This window comes from Carassius gibelio, chromosome A11, assembly GCF_023724105.1.
Source record: "Carassius gibelio isolate Cgi1373 ecotype wild population from Czech Republic chromosome A11, carGib1.2-hapl.c, whole genome shotgun sequence".
NCBI lineage: Eukaryota > Metazoa > Chordata > Actinopteri > Cypriniformes > Cyprinidae > Carassius > Carassius gibelio.
The window spans coordinates 26331418-26357994 of record NC_068381.1 but is presented as its reverse complement, the minus strand read 5'-3'; the positions used below and the strand labels follow the sequence as shown (position 1 = coordinate 26357994).

The 26577-nt window shown below is 46.9% G+C and overlaps 26 non-coding genes across 26 annotated transcripts; 11 read left to right on the top strand and 15 right to left on the bottom strand.

The window, feature by feature from the left end:
- The first annotated feature begins 190 nt into the window (after positions 1–190).
- On the top strand, positions 191–262 carry trnae-cuc (transfer RNA glutamic acid (anticodon CUC)). The gene has a single exon. It is a non-coding gene; the product is annotated as a tRNA-Glu (tRNA).
- A 396-nt stretch (positions 263–658) lies between these two features.
- On the bottom strand, positions 659–730 carry trnae-uuc (transfer RNA glutamic acid (anticodon UUC)). The gene has a single exon. It is a non-coding gene; the product is annotated as a tRNA-Glu (tRNA).
- A 1467-nt stretch (positions 731–2197) lies between these two features.
- On the top strand, positions 2198–2269 carry trnae-cuc (transfer RNA glutamic acid (anticodon CUC)). The gene has a single exon. It is a non-coding gene; the product is annotated as a tRNA-Glu (tRNA).
- Positions 2270–2586: 317 nt separating this feature from the next.
- On the bottom strand, positions 2587–2658 carry trnae-uuc (transfer RNA glutamic acid (anticodon UUC)). The gene has a single exon. It is a non-coding gene; the product is annotated as a tRNA-Glu (tRNA).
- Positions 2659–4157: 1499 nt separating this feature from the next.
- On the top strand, positions 4158–4229 carry trnae-cuc (transfer RNA glutamic acid (anticodon CUC)). The gene has a single exon. It is a non-coding gene; the product is annotated as a tRNA-Glu (tRNA).
- Positions 4230–5997: 1768 nt separating this feature from the next.
- Positions 5998–6069, top strand: trnae-cuc (transfer RNA glutamic acid (anticodon CUC)). The gene has a single exon. It is a non-coding gene; the product is annotated as a tRNA-Glu (tRNA).
- A 105-nt stretch (positions 6070–6174) lies between these two features.
- trnay-gua (transfer RNA tyrosine (anticodon GUA)) lies at positions 6175–6262 on the bottom strand. Its single transcript is given in 2 exon segments — positions 6175–6210; positions 6226–6262. It is a non-coding gene; the product is annotated as a tRNA-Tyr (tRNA).
- Positions 6263–7672: 1410 nt separating this feature from the next.
- On the bottom strand, positions 7673–7745 carry trnah-aug (transfer RNA histidin (anticodon AUG)). The gene has a single exon. It is a non-coding gene; the product is annotated as a tRNA-His (tRNA).
- A 226-nt stretch (positions 7746–7971) lies between these two features.
- Positions 7972–8043, top strand: trnae-cuc (transfer RNA glutamic acid (anticodon CUC)). The gene has a single exon. It is a non-coding gene; the product is annotated as a tRNA-Glu (tRNA).
- Positions 8044–9727: 1684 nt separating this feature from the next.
- Positions 9728–9800, bottom strand: trnah-aug (transfer RNA histidin (anticodon AUG)). Its single transcript has one exon. It is a non-coding gene; the product is annotated as a tRNA-His (tRNA).
- Positions 9801–10042: 242 nt separating this feature from the next.
- Positions 10043–10114, top strand: trnae-cuc (transfer RNA glutamic acid (anticodon CUC)). Its single transcript has one exon. It is a non-coding gene; the product is annotated as a tRNA-Glu (tRNA).
- A 317-nt stretch (positions 10115–10431) lies between these two features.
- trnae-uuc (transfer RNA glutamic acid (anticodon UUC)) lies at positions 10432–10503 on the bottom strand. The gene has a single exon. It is a non-coding gene; the product is annotated as a tRNA-Glu (tRNA).
- A 1216-nt stretch (positions 10504–11719) lies between these two features.
- On the bottom strand, positions 11720–11792 carry trnah-aug (transfer RNA histidin (anticodon AUG)). The gene has a single exon. It is a non-coding gene; the product is annotated as a tRNA-His (tRNA).
- Positions 11793–12050: 258 nt separating this feature from the next.
- trnae-cuc (transfer RNA glutamic acid (anticodon CUC)) lies at positions 12051–12122 on the top strand. Its single transcript has one exon. It is a non-coding gene; the product is annotated as a tRNA-Glu (tRNA).
- Positions 12123–12439: 317 nt separating this feature from the next.
- Positions 12440–12511, bottom strand: trnae-uuc (transfer RNA glutamic acid (anticodon UUC)). Its single transcript has one exon. It is a non-coding gene; the product is annotated as a tRNA-Glu (tRNA).
- Positions 12512–14399: 1888 nt separating this feature from the next.
- On the bottom strand, positions 14400–14471 carry trnae-uuc (transfer RNA glutamic acid (anticodon UUC)). The gene has a single exon. It is a non-coding gene; the product is annotated as a tRNA-Glu (tRNA).
- A 1643-nt stretch (positions 14472–16114) lies between these two features.
- Positions 16115–16202, bottom strand: trnay-gua (transfer RNA tyrosine (anticodon GUA)). Its single transcript is given in 2 exon segments — positions 16115–16150; positions 16166–16202. It is a non-coding gene; the product is annotated as a tRNA-Tyr (tRNA).
- Positions 16203–17614: 1412 nt separating this feature from the next.
- Positions 17615–17687, bottom strand: trnah-aug (transfer RNA histidin (anticodon AUG)). The gene has a single exon. It is a non-coding gene; the product is annotated as a tRNA-His (tRNA).
- A 226-nt stretch (positions 17688–17913) lies between these two features.
- trnae-cuc (transfer RNA glutamic acid (anticodon CUC)) lies at positions 17914–17985 on the top strand. Its single transcript has one exon. It is a non-coding gene; the product is annotated as a tRNA-Glu (tRNA).
- A 2112-nt stretch (positions 17986–20097) lies between these two features.
- Positions 20098–20185, bottom strand: trnay-gua (transfer RNA tyrosine (anticodon GUA)). Its single transcript is given in 2 exon segments — positions 20098–20133; positions 20149–20185. It is a non-coding gene; the product is annotated as a tRNA-Tyr (tRNA).
- A 1411-nt stretch (positions 20186–21596) lies between these two features.
- trnah-aug (transfer RNA histidin (anticodon AUG)) lies at positions 21597–21669 on the bottom strand. The gene has a single exon. It is a non-coding gene; the product is annotated as a tRNA-His (tRNA).
- A 226-nt stretch (positions 21670–21895) lies between these two features.
- trnae-cuc (transfer RNA glutamic acid (anticodon CUC)) lies at positions 21896–21967 on the top strand. Its single transcript has one exon. It is a non-coding gene; the product is annotated as a tRNA-Glu (tRNA).
- Positions 21968–23870: 1903 nt separating this feature from the next.
- trnae-cuc (transfer RNA glutamic acid (anticodon CUC)) lies at positions 23871–23942 on the top strand. Its single transcript has one exon. It is a non-coding gene; the product is annotated as a tRNA-Glu (tRNA).
- Positions 23943–24259: 317 nt separating this feature from the next.
- Positions 24260–24331, bottom strand: trnae-uuc (transfer RNA glutamic acid (anticodon UUC)). The gene has a single exon. It is a non-coding gene; the product is annotated as a tRNA-Glu (tRNA).
- A 1224-nt stretch (positions 24332–25555) lies between these two features.
- trnar-acg (transfer RNA arginine (anticodon ACG)) lies at positions 25556–25628 on the bottom strand. The gene has a single exon. It is a non-coding gene; the product is annotated as a tRNA-Arg (tRNA).
- Positions 25629–25798: 170 nt separating this feature from the next.
- On the top strand, positions 25799–25870 carry trnae-cuc (transfer RNA glutamic acid (anticodon CUC)). The gene has a single exon. It is a non-coding gene; the product is annotated as a tRNA-Glu (tRNA).
- Positions 25871–26577: the final 707 nt, after the last annotated feature.

The window sequence follows — 26577 nt, the reverse complement described above, 5'->3', positions numbered from 1 at the left end:
TTAGTAAAGACCCCCGATTGTTACAGACTTGTTGGTTTTCGATGTGACAGTGGCAAGCATTGATGTCTGCTCATTCTCACCTTGTTATCAGGAGAACAGACTACCAGCCCTCCAGCCCACCAGCCCACCAGCCCACGAGCCCTCCAGCCCTCCTGCCCACCAGCCCATGAGCCCTCCAGCCCACCATCCCTCCCTGGTGGTCTAGTGGTTAGGATTCGGCGCTCTCACCGCCGCGGCCCGGGTTCGATTCCCGGTCAGGGAAAGCTCTTTTGCCTTCCAATTGTGGACTGCGAATTCAAGCTCTGCTGACAGCTGTGAGAAAGCCATCTCCAAGCCAAAACATTGGTGGGAACATGAAAAAAACACCTCCTTCGAGCCGGAGTTGAACCAGCGACCTAAGGATGGCCAACACTCCAACCTACAGTCCTCCGCTCTACCAGCTGAGCTATCGAAGGGGCTAAGGGCTAGTCAGAACCTCGACATATCAGGGTTCTGTAGCTCTACTGCTGGCCAAAAAGTCACTTCTGGTGCAGGAAGATTTGCTGGATCAGAACCTCAATATATCAGGGTTCTGTAGCTCTACTGCTGGCCAAAAAGTCACTTCTGGTGCAGGAAGATTTGCTGGATTTTTGAGGAGGGAAGCAAAAAGGAGCATGCATTCCCATACCGGGAGTTGAACCCGGGCCGCCTGGGTGAAAACCAGGAATCCTAACCGCTAGACCATATGGGATTTGGACACTTTAAACTGGCCATGGGCTTCTGGCGCACTTTCCATACATGTGGTCAGCGTGGGCGCAGGACCTTGTAGTGGCCTGTTGCTTTAGTTCTGTGACTGTAACAATGTGATAATAATTTGGCAAAACAAGAATTATGCAAAAGGACGGTTTTCTGAATTATATAGTGTTGTATGCATTCAGGGAATCTGTTTTTTCACTCAACCCGGGGGTTCAGTGTATTTGGGCAGATTCCTGTGATTGCAGAATTGATTCCTCAAACTGGTAATTAAGCTCTTGTCCAAGTGAAAATACTCGTGTCATCCATTTGAAAACACACACGGCAACCTTTATCTAGAGGAAAAACTGGAGTCAACCCCTGGCTGCGTACGAGAAAACCAGGAATCCTAACTGCTAGACCATATGGGAACTGGCCAGCTTTAACTGGCCACAAGCTTGTGGGCCACTTTCCATAAATGTGGCCAGTGTGGGCGCAGGGTTTTGTAGTGGCCTGTTGCTTTTGGTGTGTGACTGTAACAATGTGATAATAATTTGGCAATACAAGAATCATCCGAAGGGACGGTTTACTGAAATATATAGTGTTGCATGCATTCAAGGGACATGTTTGTTGACTCACACATGGTTCAGTTTTTTGGCCAGAATCCTGTGATTGCTGAATTTATACCTCGAACTGGTAATTAAGGTCTTGTCCAGGTGAAAATACTTGTGTCATGCATCTGAAAACACACATGGCAACCGTTATCTAGAGGAAAAACTGCCTATCGTCGGTCTGTCAAGGTACAAAACTGACATGTTGTGAGGTTAATAATGAAAGTGAGACCAATTTTTAATATGCTGATTATTCGCTCGTTCAGTTTAATGCAGATTACAAATTATTCTCAATGTCCAGGTGGCAATTAGTGATAAGGCTTCAAAATGGCAAGCCTGTGACATCAAAACCACATGGCATTGCACCCTTCAAAGTAGTAAAGCGGTTACAGAGTAGCGATGAAATTGTTCATTCTAGAATCAACTGGCCCACCAGCCTGCATTTTGTGAGACGAATGGCAATACCAAAGCATGTCCGTGTCTCCCCTAGACATCGGAATGGGTGTGCAGAATGTGCCTTTTTTTGGAAAAAATAGAAGAATGCCTAGAGAGTTGCCTTTTCTTTTGGACTTTGGAGAAAAAAAACACAACAACAAAATAAGCCGGAGAAAAACAAGCACAGAGCGAGCCAGCCAGGAGTCGAACCTAGAATCTTCTGATCCGTAGTCAGATGCGTTATCCATTGCGCCACTGGCCCACCAAAAGTAAAGACCCCCGATTGTTACAGACTTGTTGGTTTTCGATGTGACGGTGGCAAGCATTGATGTCTGCTCATTCTCACCTTGTTATCAGGAGAACAGACTACCAGCCCTCCAGCCCTCCAGCCCTCCATCCCACCAGCCCAGCAGCCCACGAGCCCTCCAGCCCACCATCCCTCCCTGGTGGTCTAGTGGTTAGGATTCGGCGCTCTCACCGCCGCGGCCCGGGTTCGATTCCCGGTCAGGGAAAGCTCTTTTGCCTTCCAATTGTGGACTGCGAATTCAAGCTCTGCTGACAGCTGTGAGAAAGCCAGCTCCAAGCCAAAACATTGGTGGGAACATGAAAAAAACACCTCCTTCGAGCCGGAGTTGAACCAGCGACCTAAGGATGGCCAACACTCCAACCTACAGTCCTCCGCTCTACCAGCTGAGCTATCGAAGGGGCTAAGGGCTAGTCAGAACCTCGACATATCAGGGTTCTGTAGCTCTACTGCTGGCCAAAAAGTCACTTCTGGTGCAGGAAGATTTGCTGGATTTTTGAGGAGGGAAGCAAAAAGGAGCATGCATTCCCATACCGGGAGTTGAACCCGGGCCGCCTGGGTGAAAACCAGGAATCCTAACCGCTAGACCATATGGGATCTGGACACTTTAAACTGGCCATGGGCTTCTGGGGCACTTTCCATACATGTGGTCAGCGTGGGCGCAGGACCTTGTAGTGGCCTGTTGCTTTAGTTCTGTGACTGTAACAATATGATAATAATTTGGCAAAACAAGAATTATCCAAAAGGACGGTTTTCTGAATTATATAGTGTTGTATGCATTCAGGGAATCTGTTTTTTCACTCAACCCGGGGGTTCAGTGTATTTGGGCAGATTCCTGTGATTGCAGAATTGATTCCTCAAACTGGTAATTAAGCTCTTGTCCAAGTGAAAATACTCGTGTCATCCATTTGAAAACACACACGGCAACCTTTATCTAGAGGAAAAACTGGAGTCAACCCCTGGCTGCGTACGAGAAAACCAGGAATCCTAACTGCTAGACCATATGGGAACTGGCCAGCTTTAACTGGCCACAAGCTTGTGGGCCACTTTCCATAAATGTGGCCAGTGTGGGCGCAGGGTTTTGTAGTGGCCTGTTGCTTTTGGTGTGTGACTGTAACAATGTGATAATAATTTGGCAATACAAGAATCATCCGAAGGGACGGTTTACTGAAATATATAGTGTTGCATGCATTCAAGGGACATGTTTGTTGACTCACACATGGTTCAGTTTTTTGGCCAGAATCCTGTGATTGCTGAATTTATACCTCGAACTGGTAATTAAGGTCTTGTCCAGGTGAAAATACTTGTGTCATGCATCTGAAAACACACATGGCAACCGTTATCTAGAGGAAAAACTGCCTATCGTCGGTCTGTCAAGGTACAAAACTGACATGTTGTGAGGTTAATAATGAAAGTGAGACCAATTTTTAATATGCTGATTATTCGCTCGTTCAGTTTAATGCAGATTACAAATTATTCTCAATGTCCAGGTGGCAATTAGTGATAAGGCTTCAAAATGGCAAGCCTGTGACATCAAAACCACATGGCATTGCACCCTTCAAAGTAGTAAAGCGGTTACAGAGTAGCGATGAAATTGTTCATTCTAGAATCAACTGGCCCACCAGCCAGCATTTTGTGAGATGAATGGCAATACCAAAGCATGTCCGTGTCTCCCCTAGACATCGGAATGGGTGTGCAGAATGTGCCTTTTTTTGGAAAAAATAGAAGAATGCCTAGACAGTTGCCTTTTGTTTTGGACTTTGGAGAAAAAAAACACAACAACAAAATAAGCCGGAGAAAAACAAGCACAGAGCGAGCCAGCCAGGAGTCGAACCTAGAATCTTCTGATCCGTAGTCAGACACGTTATCCATTGCGCCACTGGCCCACCACTAGTAAAGACCCCCGATTGTTACAGACTTGTTGGTTTTCGATGTGACGGTGGCAAGCATTGATGTCTGCTCATTCTCACCTTGTTATCAGGAGAACAGACTACTAGCCCTCCAGCCCACCAGCCCACCAGCCCACGAGCCCTCCAGCCCTCCTGCCCACCAGCCCACCAGCCCTCCAGCCCACCAGCCCTCCAGCCCACCATCCATCCCTGGTGGTCTAGTGGTTAGGATTCGGCGCTCTCACCGCCGCGGCCCGGGTTCGATTCCCGGTCAGGGAAAGCTCTTTTGCCTTCCAATTGTGGACTGCGAATTCAAGCTCTGCTGACAGCTGTGAGAAAGCCAGCTCCAAGCCAAAACATTGGTGGGAACATGAAAAAAACACCTCCTTCGAGCCGGAGTTGAACCAGCGACCTAAGGATGGCCAACACTCCAACCTACAGTCCTCCACTCTACCAGCTGAGCTATCGAAGGGTCTAAGGGCTAGTCAGAACCTCGACATATCAGGGTTCTGTAGCTCTACTGCTGGCCAAAAAGTCAAAAAAAAAAAAACAGGAATCCTAACCGCTAGACCATATGGGATCTGGACACTTTAAACTGGCCATGGGCTTCTGGCGCACTTTCCATACATGTGGTCAGCGTGGGCGCAGGACCTTGTAGTGGCCTGTTGCTTTAGTTCTGTGACTGTAACAATGTGATAATAATTTGGCAAAACAAGAATTATCCAAAAGGACGGTTTTCTGAATTATATAGTGTTGTATGCATTCAGGGAATCTGTTTTTTCACTCAACCCGGGGGTTCAGTGTATTTGGGCAGATTCCTGTGATTGCAGAATTGATTCCTCAAACTGGTAATTAAGCTCTTGTCCAAGTGAAAATACTCGTGTCATCCATTTGAAAACACACACGGCAACCTTTATCTAGAGGAAAAACTGGAGTCAACCCCTGGCTGCTTACAAGAAAACCAGGAATCCTAACTGCTAGACCATATGGGAACTGGCCAGCTTTAACTGGCCACAAGCTTGTGGGCCACTTTCCATAAATGTGGCCAGTGTGGGCGCAGGGTTTTGTAGTGGCCTGTTGCTTTTGGTGTGTGACTGTAACAATGTGATAATAATTTGGCAATACAAGAATCATCCGAAGGGACGGTTTACTGAAATATATAGTGTTGCATGCATTCAAGGGACATGTTTGTTGACTCACACATGGTTCAGTTTTTTGGCCAGAATCCTGTGATTGCTGAATTTATACCTCGAACTGGTAATTAAGGTCTTGTCCAGGTGAAAATACTTGTGTCATGCATCTGAAAACACACATGGCAACCGTTATCTAGAGGAAAAACTGCCTATCGTCGGTCTGTCAAGGTACAAAACTGACATGTTGTGAGGTTAATAATGAAAGTGAGACCAATTTTTAATATGCTGATTATTCGCTCGTTCAGTTTAATGCAGATTACAAATTATTCTCAATGTCCAGGTGGCAATTAGTGATAAGGCTTCAAAATGGCAAGCCTGTGACATCAAAACCACATGGCATTGCACCCTTCAAAGTAGTAAAGCGGTTACAGAGTAGCGATGAAATTGTTCATTCTAGAATCAACTGGCCCACCAGCCTGCATTTTGTGAGACGAATGGCAATACCAAAGCATGTCCGTGTCTCCCCTAGACATCGGAATGGGTGTGCAGAATGTGCCTTTTTTTGGAAAAAATAGAAGAATGCCTAGAGAGTTGCCTTTTCTTTTGGACTTTATAGAAAAAAAACACAACAACAAAATAAGCCGGAGAAAAACAAGCACAGAGCGAGCCAGCCAGGAGTCGAACCTAGAATCTTCTGATCCGTAGTCAGATACGTTATCCATTGTGCCACTGGCCCACCAAAAGTAAAGACCCCCGATTGTTACAGACTTGTTGGTTTTCGATGTGACGGTGGCAAGCATTGATGTCTGCTCATTCTCACCTTGTTATCAGGAGAACAGACTACCAGCCCTCCAGCCCTCCAGCCCTCCAGCCCACCAGCCCAGCAGCCCACGAGCCCTCCAGCCCACCATCCCTCCCTGGTGGTCTAGTGGTTAGGATTCGGCGCTCTCACCGCCGCGGCCCGGGTTCGATTCCCGGTCAGGGAAAGCTCTTTTGCCTTCCAATTGTGGACTGCGAATTCAAGCTCTGCTGACAGCTGTGAGAAAGCCAGCTCCAAGCCAAAACATTGGTGGGAACATGAAAAAAACACCTCCTTCGAGCTGGAGTTGAACCAGCGACCTAAGGATGACCAACACTCCAACCTACAGTCCTCCGCTCTACCAGCTGAGCTATCGAAGGGGCTAAGGGCTAGTCAGAACCTCGACATATCAGGGTTCTGTAGCTCTACTGCTGGCCAAAAAGTCACTTCTGGTGCAGGAAGATTTGCTGGATTTTTGAGGAGGGAAGCAAAAAGGAGCATGCATTCCCATACCGGGAGTTGAACCCAGGCCGCCTGGGTGAAAACCAGGAATCCTAACCGCTAGACCATATGGGATCTGGACACTTTAAACTGGCCATGGGCTTCTGGCGCACTTTCCATACATGTGGTCAGCGTGGGCGCAGGACCTTGTAGTGGCCTGTTGCTTTAGTTCTGTGACTGTAACAATGTGATAATAATTTGGCAAAACAAGAATTATCCAAAAGGACGGTTTTCTGAATTATATAGTGTTGTATGCATTCAGGGAATCTGTTTTTTCACTCAACCCGGGGGTTCAGTGTATTTGGGCAGATTCCTGTGATTGCAGAATTGATTCCTCAAACTGGTAATTAAGCTCTTGTCCAAGTGAAAATACTCGTGTCATCCATTTGAAAACACACACAGCAACCTTTATCTAGAGGAAACTGGAGTCAACCCCTGGCTGCGTACAAGAAAACCAGGAATCCTAACTGCTAGACCATATGGGAACTGGCCAGCTTTAACTGGCCACAAGCTTGTGGGCCACTTTCCATAAATGTGGCCAGTGTGGGCGCAGGGTTTTGTAGTGGCCTGTTGCTTTTGGTGTGTGACTGTAACAATGTGATAATAATTTGGCAATACAAGAATCATCCGAAGGGACGGTTTACTGAAATATATAGTGTTGCATGCATTCAAGGGACATGTTTGTTGACTCACACATGGTTCAGTTTTTTGGCCAGAATCCTGTGATTGCTGAATTTATACCTCGAACTGGTAATTAAGGTCTTGTCCAGGTGAAAATACTTTTGTCATGCATCTGAAAACACACATGGCAACCGTTATCTAGAGGAAAAACTGCCTATTGTCGGTCTGTCAAGGTTCAAAACTGACATGTTGTGAGGTTAATAATGAAAGTGAGACCAATTTTTAATATGCTGATTATTCGCTCGTTCAGTTTAATGCAGATTACAAATTATTCTCAATGTCCAGGTGGCAATTAGTGATAAGGCTTCAAAATGGCAAGCCTGTGACATCAAAACCACATGGCATTGCACCCTTCAAAGTAGTAAAGCGGTTACAGAGTAGCGATGAAATTGTTCTTTCTAGAATCAACTGGCCCACCAGCCTGCATTTTGTGAGACGAATGGCAATACCAAAGCATGTCCGTGTCTCCCCTAGACATCGGAATGGGTGTGCAGAATGTGCCTTTTTTTGGAAAAAATAGAAGAATGCCTAGAGAGTTGCCTTTTCTTTTGGACTTTGGAGAAAAAAAACACAACAACAAAATAAGCCGGAGAAAAACAAGCACAGAGCGAGCCAGCCAGGAGTCGAACCTAGAATCTTCTGATCCATAGTCAGACGCGTTATCCATTGCGCCACTGGCCCACCAATAGTAAAGAGCCCCGATTGTTACAGACTTGTTGGTTTTCGATGTGACGGTGGCAAGCATTGATGTCTGCTCATTCTCACCTTGTTATCAGGAGAACAGACTACCAGCCCTCCAGCCCACCAGCCCACCAGCCCTCCAGCCCACCAGGCCACGAGCCCTCCAGCCCTCCTGCCCACCAGCCCACGAGCCCTCCAGCCCACGAGCCCTCCAGCCCACCATCCCTCCCTGGTGGTCTAGTGGTTAGGATTCGGCGCTCTCACCGCCGCGGCCCGGGTTCGATTCCCGGTCAGGGAAAGCTCTTTTGCCTTCCAATTGTGGACTGCGAATTCAAGCTCTGCTGACAGCTGTGAGAAAGCCATCTCCAAGCCAAAACATTGGTGGGAACATGAAAAAAACACCTCCTTCGAGCCGGAGTTGAACCAGCGACCTAAGGATGGCCAACACTCCAACCTACAGTCCTCCGCTCTACCAGCTGAGCTATCGAAGGGGCTAAGGGCTAGTCAGAACCTCGACATATCAGGGTTCTGTAGCTCTACTGCTGGCCAAAAAGTCACTTCTGGTGCAGGAAGATTTGCTGGATCAGAACCTCAATATATCAGGGTTCTGTAGCTCTACTGCTGGCCAAAAAGTCACTTCTGGTGCAGGAAGATTTGCTGGATTTTTGAGGAGGGAAGCAAAAAGGAGCATGCATTCCCATACCGGGAGTTGAACCCGGGCTGCCTGGGTGAAAACCAGGAATCCTAACCGCTAGACCATATGGGATTTGGACACTTTAAACTGGCCATGGGCTTCTGGCGCACTTTCCATACATGTGGTCAGCGTGGGCGCAGGACCTTGTAGTGGCCTGTTGCTTTAGTTCTGTGACTGTAACAATGTGATAATAATTTGGCAAAACAAGAATTATGCAAAAGGACGGTTTTCTGAATTATATAGTGTTGTATGCATTCAGGGAATCTGTTTTTTCACTCAACCCGGGGGTTCAGTGTATTTGGGCAGATTCCTGTGATTGCAGAATTGATTCCTCAAACTGGTAATTAAGCTCTTGTCCAAGTGAAAATACTCGTGTCATCCATTTGAAAACACACACGGCAACCTTTATCTAGAGGAAAAACTGGAGTCAACCCCTGGCTGCGTACGAGAAAACCAGGAATCCTAACTGCTAGACCATATGGGAACTGGCCAGCTTTAACTGGCCACAAGCTTGTGGGCCACTTTCCATAAATGTGGCCAGTGTGGGCGCAGGGTTTTGTAGTGGCCTGTTGCTTTTGGTGTGTGACTGTAACAATGTGATAATAATTTGGCAATACAAGAATCATCCGAAGGGACGGTTTACTGAAATATATAGTGTTGCATGCATTCAAGGGACATGTTTGTTGACTCACACATGGTTCAGTTTTTTGGCCAGAATCCTGTGATTGCTGAATTTATACCTCGAACTGGTAATTAAGGTCTTGTCCAGGTTAAAATACTTGTGTCATGCATCTGAAAACACACATGGCAACCGTTATCTAGAGGAAAAACTGCCTATCGTCGGTCTGTCAAGGTACAAAACTGACATGTTGTGAGGTTAATAATGAAAGTGAGACCAATTTTTAATATGCTGATTATTCGCTCGTTCAGTTTAATGCAGATTACAAATTATTCTCAATGTCCAGGTGGCAATTAGTGATAAGGCTTCAAAATGGCAAGCCTGTGACATCAAAACCACATGGCATTGCACCCTTCAAAGTAGTAAAGCGGTTACAGAGTAGCGATGAAATTGTTCATTCTAGAATCAACTGGCCCACCAGCCTGCATTTTGTGAGACGAATGGCAATACCAAAGCATGTCCGTGTCTCCCCTAGACATCGGAATGGGTGTGCAGAATGTGCCTTTTTTTGGAAAAAATAGAAGAATGCCTAGAGAGTTGCCTTTTCTTTTGGACTTTATAGAAAAAAAACACAACAACAAAATAAGCCGGAGAAAAACAAGCACAGAGCGAGCCAGCCAGGAGTCGAACCTAGAATCTTCTGATCCATAGTCAGACGCGTTATCCATTGCGCCACTGGCCCACCAATAGTAAAGAGCCCCGATTGTTACAGACTTGTTGGTTTTCGATGTGACGGTGGCAAGCATTGATGTCTGCTCATTCTCACCTTGTTATCAGGAGAACAGACTACCAGCCCTCCAGCCCACCAGCCCACCAGCCCACCAGCCCACCAGCCCTCCAGCCCACCAGGCCACGAGCCCTCCAGCCCTCCTGCCCACCAGCCCACGAGCCCTCCAGCCCACGAGCCCTCCAGCCCACCATCCCTCCCTGGTGGTCTAGTGGTTAGGATTCGGCGCTCTCACCGCCGCGGCCCGGGTTCGATTCCCGGTCAGGGAAAGCTCTTTTGCCTTCCAATTGTGGACTGCGAATTCAAGCTCTGCTGACAGCTGTGAGAAAGCCAGCTCCAAGCCAAAACATTGGTGGGAACATGAAAAAAACACCTCCTTCGAGCCGGAGTTGAACCAGCGACCTAAGGATGGCCAACACTCCAACCTACAGTCCTCCGCTCTACCAGCTGAGCTATCGAAGGGGCTAAGGGCTAGTCAGAACCTCGACATATCAGGGTTCTGTAGCTCTACTGCTGGCCAAAAAGTCACTTCTGGTGCAGGAAGATTTGCTGGATTTTTGAGGAGGGAAGCAAAAAGGAGCCTGCATTCCCATACCGGGAGTTGAACCCGGGCCGCCTGGGTGAAAACCAGGAATCCTAACCGCTAGACCATATGGGATCTGGACACTTTAAACTGGCCATGGGCTTCTGGGGCACTTTCCATACATGTGGTCAGCGTGGGCGCAGGACCTTGTAGTGGCCTGTTGCTTTAGTTCTGTGACTGTAACAATATGATAATAATTTGGCAAAACAAGAATTATCCAAAAGGACGGTTTTCTGAATTATATAGTGTTGTATGCATTCAGGGAATCTGTTTTTTCACTCAACCCGGGGGTTCAGTGTATTTGGGCAGATTCCTGTGATTGCAGAATTGATTCCTCAAACTGGTAATTAAGCTCTTGTCCAAGTGAAAAGACTCGTGTCATCCATTTGAAAACACACACGGCAACCTTTATCTAGAGGAAAAACTGGAGTCAACCCCTGGCTGCGTACGAGAAAACCAGGAATCCTAACTGCTAGACCATATGGGAACTGGCCAGCTTTAACTGGCCACAAGCTTGTGGGCCACTTTCCATAAATGTGGCCAGTGTGGGCGCAGGGTTTTGTAGTGGCCTGTTGCTTTTGGTGTGTGACTGTAACAATGTGATAATAATTTGGCAATACAAGAATCATCCGAAGGGACGGTTTACTGAAATATATAGTGTTGCATGCATTCAAGGGACATGTTTGTTGACTCACACATGGTTCAGTTTTTTGGCCAGAATCCTGTGATTGCTGAATTTATACCTCGAACTGGTAATTAAGGTCTTGTCCAGGTGAAAATACTTGTGTCATGCATCTGAAAACACACATGGCAACCGTTATCTAGAGGAAAAACTGCCTATCGTCGGTCTGTCAAGGTACAAAACTGACATGTTGTGAGGTTAATAATGAAAGTGAGACCAATTTTTAATATGCTGATTATTCGCTCGTTCAGTTTAATGCAGATTACAAATTATTCTCAATGTCCAGGTGGCAATTAGTGATAAGGCTTCAAAATGGCAAGCCTGTGACATCAAAACCACATGGCATTGCACCCTTCAAAGTAGTAAAGCGGTTACAGAGTAGCGATGAAATTGTTCATTCTAGAATCAACTGGCCCACCAGCCTGCATTTTGTGAGACGAATGGCAATACCAAAGCATGTCCGTGTCTCCCCTAGACATCGGAATGGGTGTGCAGAATGTGCCTTTTTTTGGAAAAAATAGAAGAATGCCTAGAGAGTTGCCTTTTCTTTTGGACTTTATAGAAAAAAAACACAACAACAAAATAAGCCGGAGAAAAACAAGCACAGAGCGAGCCAGCCAGGAGTCGAACCTAGAATCTTCTGATCCATAGTCAGACGCGTTATCCATTGCGCCACTGGCCCACCAATAGTAAAGAGCCCCGATTGTTACAGACTTGTTGGTTTTCGATGTGACGGTGGCAAGCATTGATGTCTGCTCATTCTCACCTTGTTATCAGGAGAACAGACTACCAGCCCTCCAGCCCACCAGCCCTCCAGCCCACCAGCCCACCAGCCCACCAGCCCACCAGCCCTCCAGCCCACCAGGCCACGAGCCCTCCAGCCCTCCTGCCCACCAGCCCACGAGCCCTCCAGCCCACGAGCCCTCCAGCCCACCATCCCTCCCTGGTGGTCTAGTGGTTAGGATTCGGCGCTCTCACCGCCGCGGCCCGGGTTCGATTCCCGGTCAGGGAAAGCTCTTTTGCCTTCCAATTGTGGACTGCGAATTCAAGCTCTGCTGACAGCTGTGAGAAAGCCAGCTCCAAGCCAAAACATTGGTGGGAACATGAAAAAAACACCTCCTTCGAGCCGGAGTTGAACCAGCGACCTAAGGATGGCCAACACTCCAACCTACAGTCCTCCGCTCTACCAGCTGAGCTATCGAAGGGGCTAAGGGCTAGTCAGAACCTCGACATATCAGGGTTCTGTAGCTCTACTGCTGGCCAAAAAGTCACTTCTGGTGCAGGAAGATTTGCTGGATTTTTGAGGAGGGAAGCAAAAAGGAGCCTGCATTCCCATACCGGGAGTTGAACCCGGGCCGCCTGGGTGAAAACCAGGAATCCTAACCGCTAGACCATATGGGATCTGGACACTTTAAACTGGCCATGGGCTTCTGGGGCACTTTCCATACATGTGGTCAGCGTGGGCGCAGGACCTTGTAGTGGCCTGTTGCTTTAGTTCTGTGACTGTAACAATATGATAATAATTTGGCAAAACAAGAATTATCCAAAAGGACGGTTTTCTGAATTATATAGTGTTGTATGCATTCAGGGAATCTGTTTTTTCACTCAACCCGGGGGTTCAGTGTATTTGGGCAGATTCCTGTGATTGCAGAATTGATTCCTCAAACTGGTAATTAAGCTCTTGTCCAAGTGAAAAGACTCGTGTCATCCATTTGAAAACACACACGGCAACCTTTATCTAGAGGAAAAACTGGAGTCAACCCCTGGCTGCGTACGAGAAAACCAGGAATCCTAACTGCTAGACCATATGGGAACTGGCCAGCTTTAACTGGCCACAAGCTTGTGGGCCACTTTCCATAAATGTGGCCAGTGTGGGCGCAGGGTTTTGTAGTGGCCTGTTGCTTTTGGTGTGTGACTGTAACAATGTGATAATAATTTGGCAATACAAGAATCATCCGAAGGGACGGTTTACTGAAATATATAGTGTTGCATGCATTCAAGGGACATGTTTGTTGACTCACACATGGTTCAGTTTTTTGGCCAGAATCCTGTGATTGCTGAATTTATACCTCGAACTGGTAATTAAGGTCTTGTCCAGGTGAAAATACTTGTGTCATGCATCTGAAAACACACATGGCAACCGTTATCTAGAGGAAAAACTGCCTATCGTCGGTCTGTCAAGGTACAAAACTGACATGTTGTGAGGTTAATAATGAAAGTGAGACCAATTTTTAATATGCTGATTATTCGCTCGTTCAGTTTAATGCAGATTACAAATTATTCTCAATGTCCAGGTGGCAATTAGTGATAAGGCTTCAAAATGGCAAGCCTGTGACATCAAAACCACATGGCATTGCACCCTTCAAAGTAGTAAAGCGGTTACAGAGTAGCGATGAAATTGTTCATTCTAGAATCAACTGGCCCACCAGCCAGCATTTTGTGAGATGAATGGCAATACCAAAGCATGTCCGTGTCTCCCCTAGACATCGGAATGGGTGTGCAGAATGTGCCTTTTTTTGGAAAAAATAGAAGAATGCCTAGACAGTTGCCTTTTCTTTTTGACTTTGGAGAAAAAAAACACAACAACAAAATAAGCCGGAGAAAAACAAGCACATAGCGAGCCAGCCAGGAGTCGAACCTAGAATCTTCTGATCCGTAGTCAGACACGTTATCCATTGCGCCACTGGCCCACCATTAGTAAAGACCCCCGATTGTTACAGACTTGTTGGTTTTCGATGTGACGGTGGCAAGCATTGATGTCTACTCATTCTCACCTTGTTATCAGGAGAACAGACTACTAGCCCTCCAGCCCACCAGCCCACCAGCCCACGAGCCCTCCAGCCCTCCTGCCCACCAGCCCACGAGCCCTCCAGCCCACGAGCCCTCCAGCCCACCATCCCTCCCTTGTGGTCTAGTGGTTAGGAGTCGGCGCTCTCACAGCCGCGGCCCGGGTTCGATTCCCGGTCAGGGAAAGCTCTTTTGCCTTCCAATTGTGGACTGCGAATTCAAGCTCTGCTGACAGCTGTGAGAAAGCCAGCTCCAAGCCAAAACATTGGTGGGAACATGAAAAAAACACCTCCTTCGAGCCGGAGTTGATCCAGCGACCTAAGGATGGCCAACACTCCAACCTACAGTCCTCCGCTCTACCAGCTGAGCTATCGAAGGGGCTAAGGGCTAGTCAGAACCTCGACATATCAGGGTTCTGTAGCTCTACTGCTGGCCAAAAAGTCACTTCTGGTGCAGGAAGATTTGCTGGATTTTTGAGGAGGGAAGCAAAAAGGAGCATGCATTCCCATACCGGGAGTTGAACCCGGGCCGCCTGGGTGAAAACCAGGAATCCTAACCGCTAGACCATATGGGATTTGGACACTTTAAACTGGCCATGGGCTTCTGGCGCACTTTCCATACATGTGGTCAGCGTGGGCGCAGGACCTTGTAGTGGCCTGTTGCTTTAGTTCTGTGACTGTAACAATGTGATAATAATTTGGCAAAACAAGAATTATGCAAAAGGACGGTTTTCTGAATTATATAGTGTTGTATGCATTCAGGGAATCTGTTTTTTCACTCAACCCGGGGGTTCAGTGTATTTGGGCAGATTCCTGTGATTGCAGAATTGATTCCTCAAACTGGTAATTAAGCTCTTGTCCAAGTGAAAATACTCGTGTCATCCATTTGAAAACACACACGGCAACCTTTATCTAGAGGAAAAACTGGAGTCAACCCCTGGCTGCGTACGAGAAAACCAGGAATCCTAACTGCTAGACCATATGGGAACTGGCCAGCTTTAACTGGCCACAAGCTTGTGGGCCACTTTCCATAAATGTGGCCAGTGTGGGCGCAGGGTTTTGTAGTGGCCTGTTGCTTTTGGTGTGTGACTGTAACAATGTGATAATAATTTGGCAATACAAGAATCATCCGAAGGGACGGTTTACTGAAATATATAGTGTTGCATGCATTCAAGGGACATGTTTGTTGACTCACACATGGTTCAGTTTTTTGGCCAGAATCCTGTGATTGCTGAATTTATACCTCGAACTGGTAATTAAGGTCTTGTCCAGGTGAAAATACTTGTGTCATGCATCTGAAAACACACATGGCAACCGTTATCTAGAGGAAAAACTGCCTATCGTCGGTCTGTCAAGGTACAAAACTGACATGTTGTGAGGTTAATAATGAAAGTGAGACCAATTTTTAATATGCTGATTATTCGCTCGTTCAGTTTAATGCAGATTACAAATTATTCTCAATGTCCAGGTGGCAATTAGTGATAAGGCTTCAAAATGGCAAGCCTGTGACATCAAAACCACATGGCATTGCACCCTTCAAAGTAGTAAAGCGGTTACAGAGTAGCGATGAAATTGTTCATTCTAGAATCAACTGGCCCACCAGCCTGCATTTTGTGAGACGAATGGCAATACCAAAGCATGTCCGTGTCTCCCCTAGACATCGGAATGGGTGTGCAGAATGTGCCTTTTTTTGGAAAAAATAGAAGAATGCCTAGAGAGTTGCCTTTTCTTTTGGACTTTATAGAAAAAAACACAACAACAAAATAAGCCGGAGAAAAACAAGCACAGAGCGAGCCAGCCAGGAGTCGAACCTAGAATCTTCTGATCCGTAGTCAGATACGTTATCCATTGTGCCACTGGCCCACCAAAAGTAAAGACCCCCGATTGTTACAGACTTGTTGGTTTTCGATGTGACGGTGGCAAGCATTGATGTCTGCTCATTCTCACCTTGTTATCAGGAGAACAGACTACCAGCCCTCCAGCCCTCCAGCCCTCCAGCCCACCAGCCCAGCAGCCCACGAGCCCTCCAGCCCACCATCCCTCCCTGGTGGTCTAGTGGTTAGGATTCGGCGCTCTCACCGCCGCGGCCCGTGTTCGATTCCCGGTCAGGGAAAGCTCTTTTGCCTTCCAATTGTGGACTGCGAATTCAAGCTCTGCTGACAGCTGTGAGAAAGCCAGCTCCAAGCCAAAACATTGGTGGGAACATGAAAAAAACACCTCCTTCGAGCTGGAGTTGAACCAGCGACCTAAGGATGACCAACACTCCAACCTACAGTCCTCCGCTCTACCAGCTGAGCTATCGAAGGGGCTAAGGGCTAGTCAGAACCTCGACATATCAGGGTTCTGTAGCTCTACTGCTGGCCAAAAAGTCACTTCTGGTGCAGGAAGATTTGCTGGATTTTTGAGGAGGGAAGCAAAAAGGAGCATGCATTCCCATACCGGGAGTTGAACCCAGGCCGCCTGGGTGAAAACCAGGAATCCTAACCGCTAGACCATATGGGATCTGGACACTTTAAACTGGCCATGGGCTTCTGGCGCACTTTCCATACATGTGGTCAGCGTGGGCGCAGGACCTTGTAGTGGCCTGTTGCTTTAGTTCTGTGACTGTAACAATGTGATAATAATTTGGCAAAACAAGAATTATCCAAAAGGACGGTTTTCTGAATTATATAGTGTTGTATGCATTCAGGGAATCTGTTTTTTCACTCAACCCGGGGGTTCAGTGTATTTGGGCAGATTCCTGTGATTGCAGAATTGATTCCTCAAACTGGTAATTAAGCTCTTGTCCAAGTGAAAATACTCGTGTCATCCATTTGAAAACACACACAGCAACCTTTATCTAGAGGAAAAACTGGAGTCAACCCCTGGCTGCGTACAAGAAAACCAGGAATCCTAACTGCTAGACCATATGGGAACTGGCCAGCTTTAACTGGCCACAAGCTTGTGGGCCACTTTCCATAAATGTGGCCAGTGTGGGCGCAGGGTTTTGTAGTGGCCTGTTGCTTTTGGTGTGTGACTGTAACAATGTGATAATAATTTGGCAATACAAGAATCATCCGAAGGGACGGTTTACTGAAATATATAGTGTTGCATGCATTCAAGGGACATGTTTGTTGACTCACACATGGTTCAGTTTTTTGGCCAGAATCCTGTGATTGCTGAATTTATACCTCGAACTGGTAATTAAGGTCTTGTCCAGGTGAAAATACTTTTGTCATGCATCTGAAAACACACATGGCAACCGTTATCTAGAGGAAAAACTGCCTATTGTCGGTCTGTCAAGGTTCAAAACTGACATGTTGTGAGGTTAATAATGAAAGTGAGACCAATTTTTAATATGCTGATTATTCGCTCGTTCAGTTTAATGCAGATTACAAATTATTCTCAATGTCCAGGTGGCAATTAGTGATAAGGCTTCAAAATGGCAAGCCTGTGACATCAAAACCACATGGCATTGCACCCTTCAAAGTAGTAAAGCGGTTACAGAGTAGCGATGAAATTGTTCTTTCTAGAATCAACTGGCCCACCAGCCTGCATTTTGTGAGACGAATGGCAATACCAAAGCATGTCCGTGTCTCCCCTAGACATCGGAATGGGTGTGCAGAATGTGCCTTTTTTTGGAAAAAATAGAAGAATGCCTAGAGAGTTGCCTTTTCTTTTGGACTTTGGAGAAAAAAAACACAACAACAAAATAAGCCGGAGAAAAACAAGCACAGAGCGAGCCAGCCAGGAGTCGAACCTAGAATCTTCTGATCCATAGTCAGACGCGTTATCCATTGCGCCACTGGCCCACCAATAGTAAAGAGCCCCGATTGTTACAGACTTGTTGGTTTTCGATGTGACGGTGGCAAGCATTGATGTCTGCTCATTCTCACCTTGTTATCAGGAGAACAGACTACCAGCCCTCCAGCCCACCAGCCCACCAGCCCTCCAGCCCACCAGGCCACGAGCCCTCCAGCCCTCCTGCCCACCAGCCCACGAGCCCTCCAGCCCACGAGCCCTCCAGCCCACCATCCCTCCCTGGTGGTCTAGTGGTTAGGATTCGGCGCTCTCACCGCCGCGGCCCGGGTTCGATTCCCGGTCAGGGAAAGCTCTTTTGCCTTCCAATTGTGGACTGCGAATTCAAGCTCTGCTGACAGCTGTGAGAAAGCCATCTCCAAGCCAAAACATTGGTGGGAACAGTGAAAAAAACACCTCCTTCGAGCCGGAGTTGAACCAGCGACCTAAGGATGGCCAACACTCCAACCTACAGTCCTCCGCTCTACCAGCTGAGCTATCGAAGGGGCTAAGGGCTAGTCAGAACCTCGACATATCAGGGTTCTGTAGCTCTACTGCTGGCCAAAAAGTCACTTCTGGTGCAGGAAGATTTGCTGGATCAGAACCTCAATATATCAGGGTTCTGTAGCTCTACTGCTGGCCAAAAAGTCACTTCTGGTGCAGGAAGATTTGCTGGATTTTTGAGGAGGGAAGCAAAAAGGAGCATGCATTCCCATACCGGGAGTTGAACCCGGGCTGCCTGGGTGAAAACCAGGAATCCTAACCGCTAGACCATATGGGATTTGGACACTTTAAACTGGCCATGGGCTTCTGGCGCACTTTCCATACATGTGGTCAGCGTGGGCGCAGGACCTTGTAGTGGCCTGTTGCTTTAGTTCTGTGACTGTAACAATGTGATAATAATTTGGCAAAACAAGAATTATGCAAAAGGACGGTTTTCTGAATTATATAGTGTTGTATGCATTCAGGGAATCTGTTTTTTCACTCAACCCGGGGGTTCAGTGTATTTGGGCAGATTCCTGTGATTGCAGAATTGATTCCTCAAACTGGTAATTAAGCTCTTGTCCAAGTGAAAATACTCGTGTCATCCATTTGAAAACACACACGGCAACCTTTATCTAGAGGAAAAACTGGAGTCAACCCCTGGCTGCGTACGAGAAAACCAGGAATCCTAACTGCTAGACCATATGGGAACTGGCCAGCTTTAACTGGCCACAAGCTTGTGGGCCACTTTCCATAAATGTGGCCAGTGTGGGCGCAGGGTTTTGTAGTGGCCTGTTGCTTTTGGTGTGTGACTGTAACAATGTGATAATAATTTGGCAATACAAGAATCATCCGAAGGGACGGTTTACTGAAATATATAGTGTTGCATGCATTCAAGGGACATGTTTGTTGACTCACACATGGTTCAGTTTTTTGGCCAGAATCCTGTGATTGCTGAATTTATACCTCGAACTGGTAATTAAGGTATTGTCCAGGTGAAAATACTTGTGTCATGCATCTGAAAACACACATGGCAACCGTTATCTAGAGGAAAAACTGCCTATCGTCGGTCTGTCAAGGTACAAAACTGACATGTTGTGAGGTTAATAATGAAAGTGAGACCAATTTTTAATATGCTGATTATTCGCTCGTTCAGTTTAATGCAGATTACAAATTATTCTCAATGTCCAGGTGGCAATTAGTGATAAGGCTTCAAAATGGCAAGCCTGTGACATCAAAACCACATGGCATTGCACCCTTCAAAGTAGTAAAGCGGTTACAGAGTAGCGATGAAATTGTTCATTCTAGAATCAACTGGCCCACCAGCCTGCATTTTGTGAGACGAATGGCAATACCAAAGCATGTCCGTGTCTCCCCTAGACATCGGAATGGGTGTGCAGAATGTGCCTTTTTTGGAAAAAATAGAAGAATGCCTAGAGAGTTGCCTTTTCTTTTGGACTTTGGAGAAAAAAAACACAACAACAAAATAAGCCGGAGAAAAACATGCACAGAGCGAGCCAGCCAGGAGTCGAACCTAGAATCTTCTGATCCGTAGTCAGATGCGTTATCCATTGCGCCACTGGCCCACCAAAAGTAAAGACCCCCGATTGTTACAGACTTGTTGGTTTTCGATGTGACGGTGGCAAGCATTGATGTCTGCTCATTCTCACCTTGTTATCAGGAGAACAGACTACCAGCCCTCCAGCCCTCCAGCCCTCCAGCCCACCAGCCCAGCAGCCCACGAGCCCTCCAGCCCACCATCCCTCCCTGGTGGTCTAGTGGTTAGGATTCGGCGCTCTCACCGCCGCGGCCCGTGTTCGATTCCAGGTCAGGGAAAGCTCTTTTGCCTTCCAATTGTGGACTGCGAATTCAAGCTCTGCTGACAGCTGTGAGAAAGCCAGCTCCAAGCCAAAACATTGGTGGGAACATGAAAAAAACACCTCCTTCGAGCTGGAGTTGAACCAGCGACCTAAGGATGACCAACACTCCAACCTACAGTCCTCCGCTCTACCAGCTGAGCTATCGAAGGGGCTAAGGGCTAGTCAGAACCTCGACATATCAGGGTTCTGTAGCTCTACTGCTGGCCAAAAAGTCACTTCTGGTGCAGGAAGATTTGCTGGATTTTTGAGGAGGGAAGCAAAAAGGAGCATGCATTCCCATACCGGGAGTTGAACCCAGGCCGCCTGGGTGAAAACCAGGAATCCTAACCGCTAGACCATATGGGATCTGGACACTTTAAACTGGCCATGGGCTTCTGGCGCACTTTCCATACATGTGGTCAGCGTGGGCGCAGGACCTTGTAGTGGCCTGTTGCTTTAGTTCTGTGACTGTAACAATGTGATAATAATTTGGCAAAACAAGAATTATCCAAAAGGACGGTTTTCTGAATTATATAGTGTTGTATGCATTCAGGGAATCTGTTTTTTCACTCAACCCGGGGGTTCAGTGTATTTGGGCAGATTCCTGTGATTGCAGAATTGATTCCTCAAACTGGTAATTAAGCTCTTGTCCAAGTGAAAATACTCGTGTCATCCATTTGAAAACACACACAGCAACCTTTATCTAGAGGAAAAACTGGAGTCAACCCCTGGCTGCGTACAAGAAAACCAGGAATCCTAACTGCTAGACCATATGGGAACTGGCCAGCTTTAACTGGCCACAAGCTTGTGGGCCACTTTCCATAAATGTGGCCAGTGTGGGCGCAGGGTTTTGTAGTGGCCTGTTGCTTTTGGTGTGTGACTGTAACAATGTGATAATAATTTGGCAATACAAGAATCATCCGAAGGGACGGTTTACTGAAATATATAGTGTTGCATGCATTCAAGGGACATGTTTGTTGACTCACACATGGTTCAGTTTTTTGGCCAGAATCCTGTGATTGCTGAATTTATACCTCGAACTGGTAATTAAGGTCTTGTCCAGGTGAAAATACTTTTGTCATGCATCTGAAAACACACATGGCAACCGTTATCTAGAGGAAAAACTGCCTATTGTCGGTCTGTCAAGGTTCAAAACTGACATGTTGTGAGGTTAATAATGAAAGTGAGACCAATTTTTAATATGCTGATTATTCGCTCGTTCAGTTTAATGCAGATTACAAATTATTCTCAATGTCCAGGTGGCAATTAGTGATAAGGCTTCAAAATGGCAAGCCTGTGACATCAAAACCACATGGCATTGCACCCTTCAAAGTAGTAAAGCGGTTACAGAGTAGCGATGAAATTGTTCTTTCTAGAATCAACTGGCCCACCAGCCTGCATTTTGTGAGACGAATGGCAATACCAAAGCATGTCCGTGTCTCCCCTAGACATCGGAATGGGTGTGCAGAATGTGCCTTTTTTGGAAAAAATAGAAGAATGCCTAGAGAGTTGCCTTTTCTTTTGGACTTTGGAGAAAAAAAACACAACAACAAAATAAGCCGGAGAAAAACAAGCACAGAGCGAGCCAGCCAGGAGTCGAACCTAGAATCTTCTGATCCATAGTCAGACGCGTTATCCATTGCGCCACTGGCCCACCAATAGTAAAGAGCCCCGATTGTTACAGACTTGTTGGTTTTCGATGTGACGGTGGCAAGCATTGATGTCTGCTCATTCTCACCTTGTTATCAGGAGAACAGACTACCAGCCCTCCAGCCCACCAGCCCACCAGCCCTCCAGCCCACCAGGCCACGAGCCCTCCAGCCCTCCTGCCCACCAGCCCACGAGCCCTCCAGCCCACGAGCCCTCCAGCCCACCATCCCTCCCTGGTGGTCTAGTGGTTAGGATTCGGCGCTCTCACCGCCGCGGCCCGGGTTCGATTCCCGGTCAGGGAAAGCTCTTTTGCCTTCCAATTGTGGACTGCGAATTCAAGCTCTGCTGACAGCTGTGAGAAAGCCATCTCCAAGCCAAAACATTGGTGGGAACATGAAAAAAACACCTCCTTCGAGCCGGAGTTGAACCAGCGACCTAAGGATGGCCAACACTCCAACCTACAGTCCTCCGCTCTACCAGCTGAGCTATCGAAGGGGCTAAGGGCTAGTCAGAACCTCGACATATCAGGGTTCTGTAGCTCTACTGCTGGCCAAAAAGTCACTTCTGGTGCAGGAAGATTTGCTGGATCAGAACCTCAATATATCAGGGTTCTGTAGCTCTACTGCTGGCCAAAAAGTCACTTCTGGTGCAGGAAGATTTGCTGGATTTTTGAGGAGGGAAGCAAAAAGGAGCATGCATTCCCATACCGGGAGTTGAACCCGGGCTGCCTGGGTGAAAACCAGGAATCCTAACCGCTAGACCATATGGGATTTGGACACTTTAAACTGGCCATGGGCTTCTGGCGCACTTTCCATACATGTGGTCAGCGTGGGCGCAGGACCTTGTAGTGGCCTGTTGCTTTAGTTCTGTGACTGTAACAATGTGATAATAATTTGGCAAAACAAGAATTATGCAAAAGGACGGTTTTCTGAATTATATAGTGTTGTATGCATTCAGGGAATCTGTTTTTTCACTCAACCCGGGGGTTCAGTGTATTTGGGCAGATTCCTGTGATTGCAGAATTGATTCCTCAAACTGGTAATTAAGCTCTTGTCCAAGTGAAAATACTCGTGTCATCCATTTGAAAACACACACGGCAACCTTTATCTAGAGGAAAAACTGGAGTCAACCCCTGGCTGCGTACGAGAAAACCAGGAATCCTAACTGCTAGACCATATGGGAACTGGCCAGCTTTAACTGGCCACAAGCTTGTGGGCCACTTTCCATAAATGTGGCCAGTGTGGGCGCAGGGTTTTGTAGTGGCCTGTTGCTTTTGGTGTGTGACTGTAACAATGTGATAATAATTTGGCAATACAAGAATCATCCGAAGGGACGGTTTACTGAAATATATAGTGTTGCATGCATTCAAGGGACATGTTTGTTGACTCACACATGGTTCAGTTTTTTGGCCAGAATCCTGTGATTGCTGAATTTATACCTCGAACTGGTAATTAAGGTATTGTCCAGGTGAAAATACTTGTGTCATGCATCTGAAAACACACATGGCAACCGTTATCTAGAGGAAAAACTGCCTATCGTCGGTCTGTCAAGGTACAAAACTGACATGTTGTGAGGTTAATAATGAAAGTGAGACCAATTTTTAATATGCTGATTATTCGCTCGTTCAGTTTAATGCAGATTACAAATTATTCTCAATGTCCAGGTGGCAATTAGTGATAAGGCTTCAAAATGGCAAGCCTGTGACATCAAAACCACATGGCATTGCACCCTTCAAAGTAGTAAAGCGGTTACAGAGTAGCGATGAAATTGTTCATTCTAGAATCAACTGGCCCACCAGCCTGCATTTTGTGAGACGAATGGCAATACCAAAGCATGTCCGTGTCTCCCCTAGACATCGGAATGGGTGTGCAGAATGTGCCTTTTTTTGGAAAAAATAGAAGAATGCCTAGAGAGTTGCCTTTTCTTTTGGACTTTGGAGAAAAAAAACACAACAACAAAATAAGCCGGAGAAAAACATGCACAGAGCGAGCCAGCCAGGAGTCGAACCTAGAATCTTCTGATCCGTAGTCAGATGCGTTATCCATTGCGCCACTGGCCCACCAAAAGTAAAGACCCCCGATTGTTACAGACTTGTTGGTTTTCGATGTGACGGTGGCAAGCATTGATGTCTGCTCATTCTCACCTTGTTATCAGGAGAACAGACTACCAGCCCTCCAGCCCTCCAGCCCTCCAGCCCACCATCCCTCCCTGGTGGTCTAGTGGTTAGGATTCGGCGCTCTCACCGCCGCGGCCCGGGTTCGATTCCCGGTCAGGGAAAGCTCTTTTGCCTTCCAATTGTGGACTGCGAATTCAAGCTCTGCTGACAGCTGTGAGAAAGCCAGCTCCAAGCCAAAACATTGGTGGGAACATGAAAAAAACACCTCCTTCGAGCCGGAGTTGAACCAGCGACCTAAGGATGGCCAACACTCCAACCTACAGTCCTCCGCTCTACCAGCTGAGCTATCGAAGGGGCTAAGGGCTAGTCAGAACCTCGACATATCAGGGTTCTGTAGCTCTACTGCTGGCCAAAAAGTCACTTCTGGTGCAGGAAGATTTGCTGGATTTTTGAGGAGGGAAGCAAAAAGGAGCATGCATTCCCATACCGGGAGTTGAACCCGGGCCGCCTGGGTGAAAACCAGGAATCCTAACCGCTAGACCATATGGGATCTGGACACTTTAAACTGGCCATGGGCTTCTGGGGCACTTTCCATACATGTGGTCAGCGTGGGCGCAGGACCTTGTAGTGGCCTGTTGCTTTAGTTCTGTGACTGTAACAATATGATAATAATTTGGCAAAACAAGAATTATCCAAAAGGACGGTTTTCTGAATTATATAGTGTTGTATGCATTCAGGGAATCTGTTTTTTCACTCAACCCGGGGGTTCAGTGTATTTGGGCAGATTCCTGTGATTGCAGAATTGATTCCTCAAACTGGTAATTAAGCTCTTGTCCAAGTGAAAATACTCGTGTCATCCATTTGAAAACACACACGGCAACCTTTATCTAGAGGAAAAACTGGAGTCAACCCCTGGCTGCGTACGAGAAAACCAGGAATCCTAACTGCTAGACCATATGGGAACTGGCCAGCTTTAACTGGCCACAAGCTTGTGGGCCACTTTCCATAAATGTGGCCAGTGTGGGCGCAGGGTTTTGTAGTGGCCTGTTGCTTTTGGTGTGTGACTGTAACAATGTGATAATAATTTGGCAATACAAGAATCATCCGAAGGGACGGTTTACTGAAATATATAGTGTTGCATGCATTCAAGGGACATGTTTGTTGACTCACACATGGTTCAGTTTTTTGGCCAGAATCCTGTGATTGCTGAATTTATACCTCGAACTGGTAATTAAGGTCTTGTCCAGGTGAAAATACTTGTGTCATGCATCTGAAAACACACATGGCAACCGTTATCTAGAGGAAAAACTGCCTATCGTCGGTCTGTCAAGGTACAAAACTGACATGTTGTGAGGTTAATAATGAAAGTGAGACCAATTTTTAATCCGCAAAATTGCTGATTATTCGCTCGTTCAGTTTAATGCAGATTACAAATTATTCTCAATGTCCAGGTGGCAATTAGTGATAAGGCTTCAAAATGGCAAGCCTGTGACATCAAAACCACATGGCATTGCACCCTTCAAAGTAGTAAAGCGGTTACAGAGTAGCGTTGAAATTGTTCTTTCTAGAATCAACTGGCCCACCAGCCTGCATTTTGTGAGACGAGTGGCAATACCAAAGCATGTCCGTGTCTCCCCTAGACATCGGAATGGGTGTGCAGAATGTGCCTTTTTTTGGAAAAAATAGAAGAATGCCTAGAGAGTTGCCTTTTCTTTTGGACTTTGGAGAAAAAAAACACAACAACAAAATAAGCCGGAGAAAAACAAGCACAGAGCGAGCCAGCCAGGAGTCGAACCTAGAATCTTCTGATCCGTAGTCAGACGCGTTATCCATTGCGCCACTGGCCCACCAATAGTAAAGACCACCGGTTGTTACAGACTTGTTGGTTTTCGATGTGACGGTGGCAAGCATTGATGTCTGCTCATTCTCACCTTGTTATCAGGAGAACAGACTACCAGCCCTCCAGCCCACCAGCCCACCAGCCCAGCAGCCCACGAGCCCTCCAGCCCACCATCCCTCCCTGGTGGTCTAGTGGTTAGGATTCGGCGCTCTCACCGCCGCGGCCCGGGTTCGATTCCCGGTCAGGGAAAGCTCTTTTGCCTTCCAATTGTGGACTGCGAATTCAAGCTCTGCTGACAGCTGTGAGAAAGCCAGCTCCAAGCCAAAACATTGGTGGGAACATGAAAAAAACACCTCCTTCGAGCCGGAGTTGAACCAGCGACCTAAGGATGGCCAACAATCCAACCTACAGTCCTCCGCTCTACCAGCTGAGCTATCGAAGGGGCTAAGGGCTAGTCAGAACCTCGACATATCAGGGTTCTGTAGCTCTACTGCTGGCCAAAAAGTCACTTCTGGTGCAGGAAGATTTGCTGGATCAGAACCTCAATATATCAGGGTTCTGTAGCTCTACTGCTGGCCAAAAAGTCACTTCTGGTGCAGGAAGATTTGCTGGATTTTTGAGGAGGGAAGCAAAAAGGAGCATGCATTCCCATACCGGGAGTTGAACCCGGGCTGCCTGGGTGAAAACCAGGAATCCTAACCGCTAGACCATATGGGATTTGGACACTTTAAACTGGCCATGGGCTTCTGGCGCACTTTCCATACATGTGGTCAGCGTGGGCGCAGGACCTTGTAGTGGCCTGTTGCTTTAGTTCTGTGACTGTAACAATGTGATAATAATTTGGCAAAACAAGAATTATGCAAAAGGACGGTTTTCTGAATTATATAGTGTTGTATGCATTCAGGGAATCTGTTTTTTCACTCAACCCGGGGGTTCAGTGTATTTGGGCAGATTCC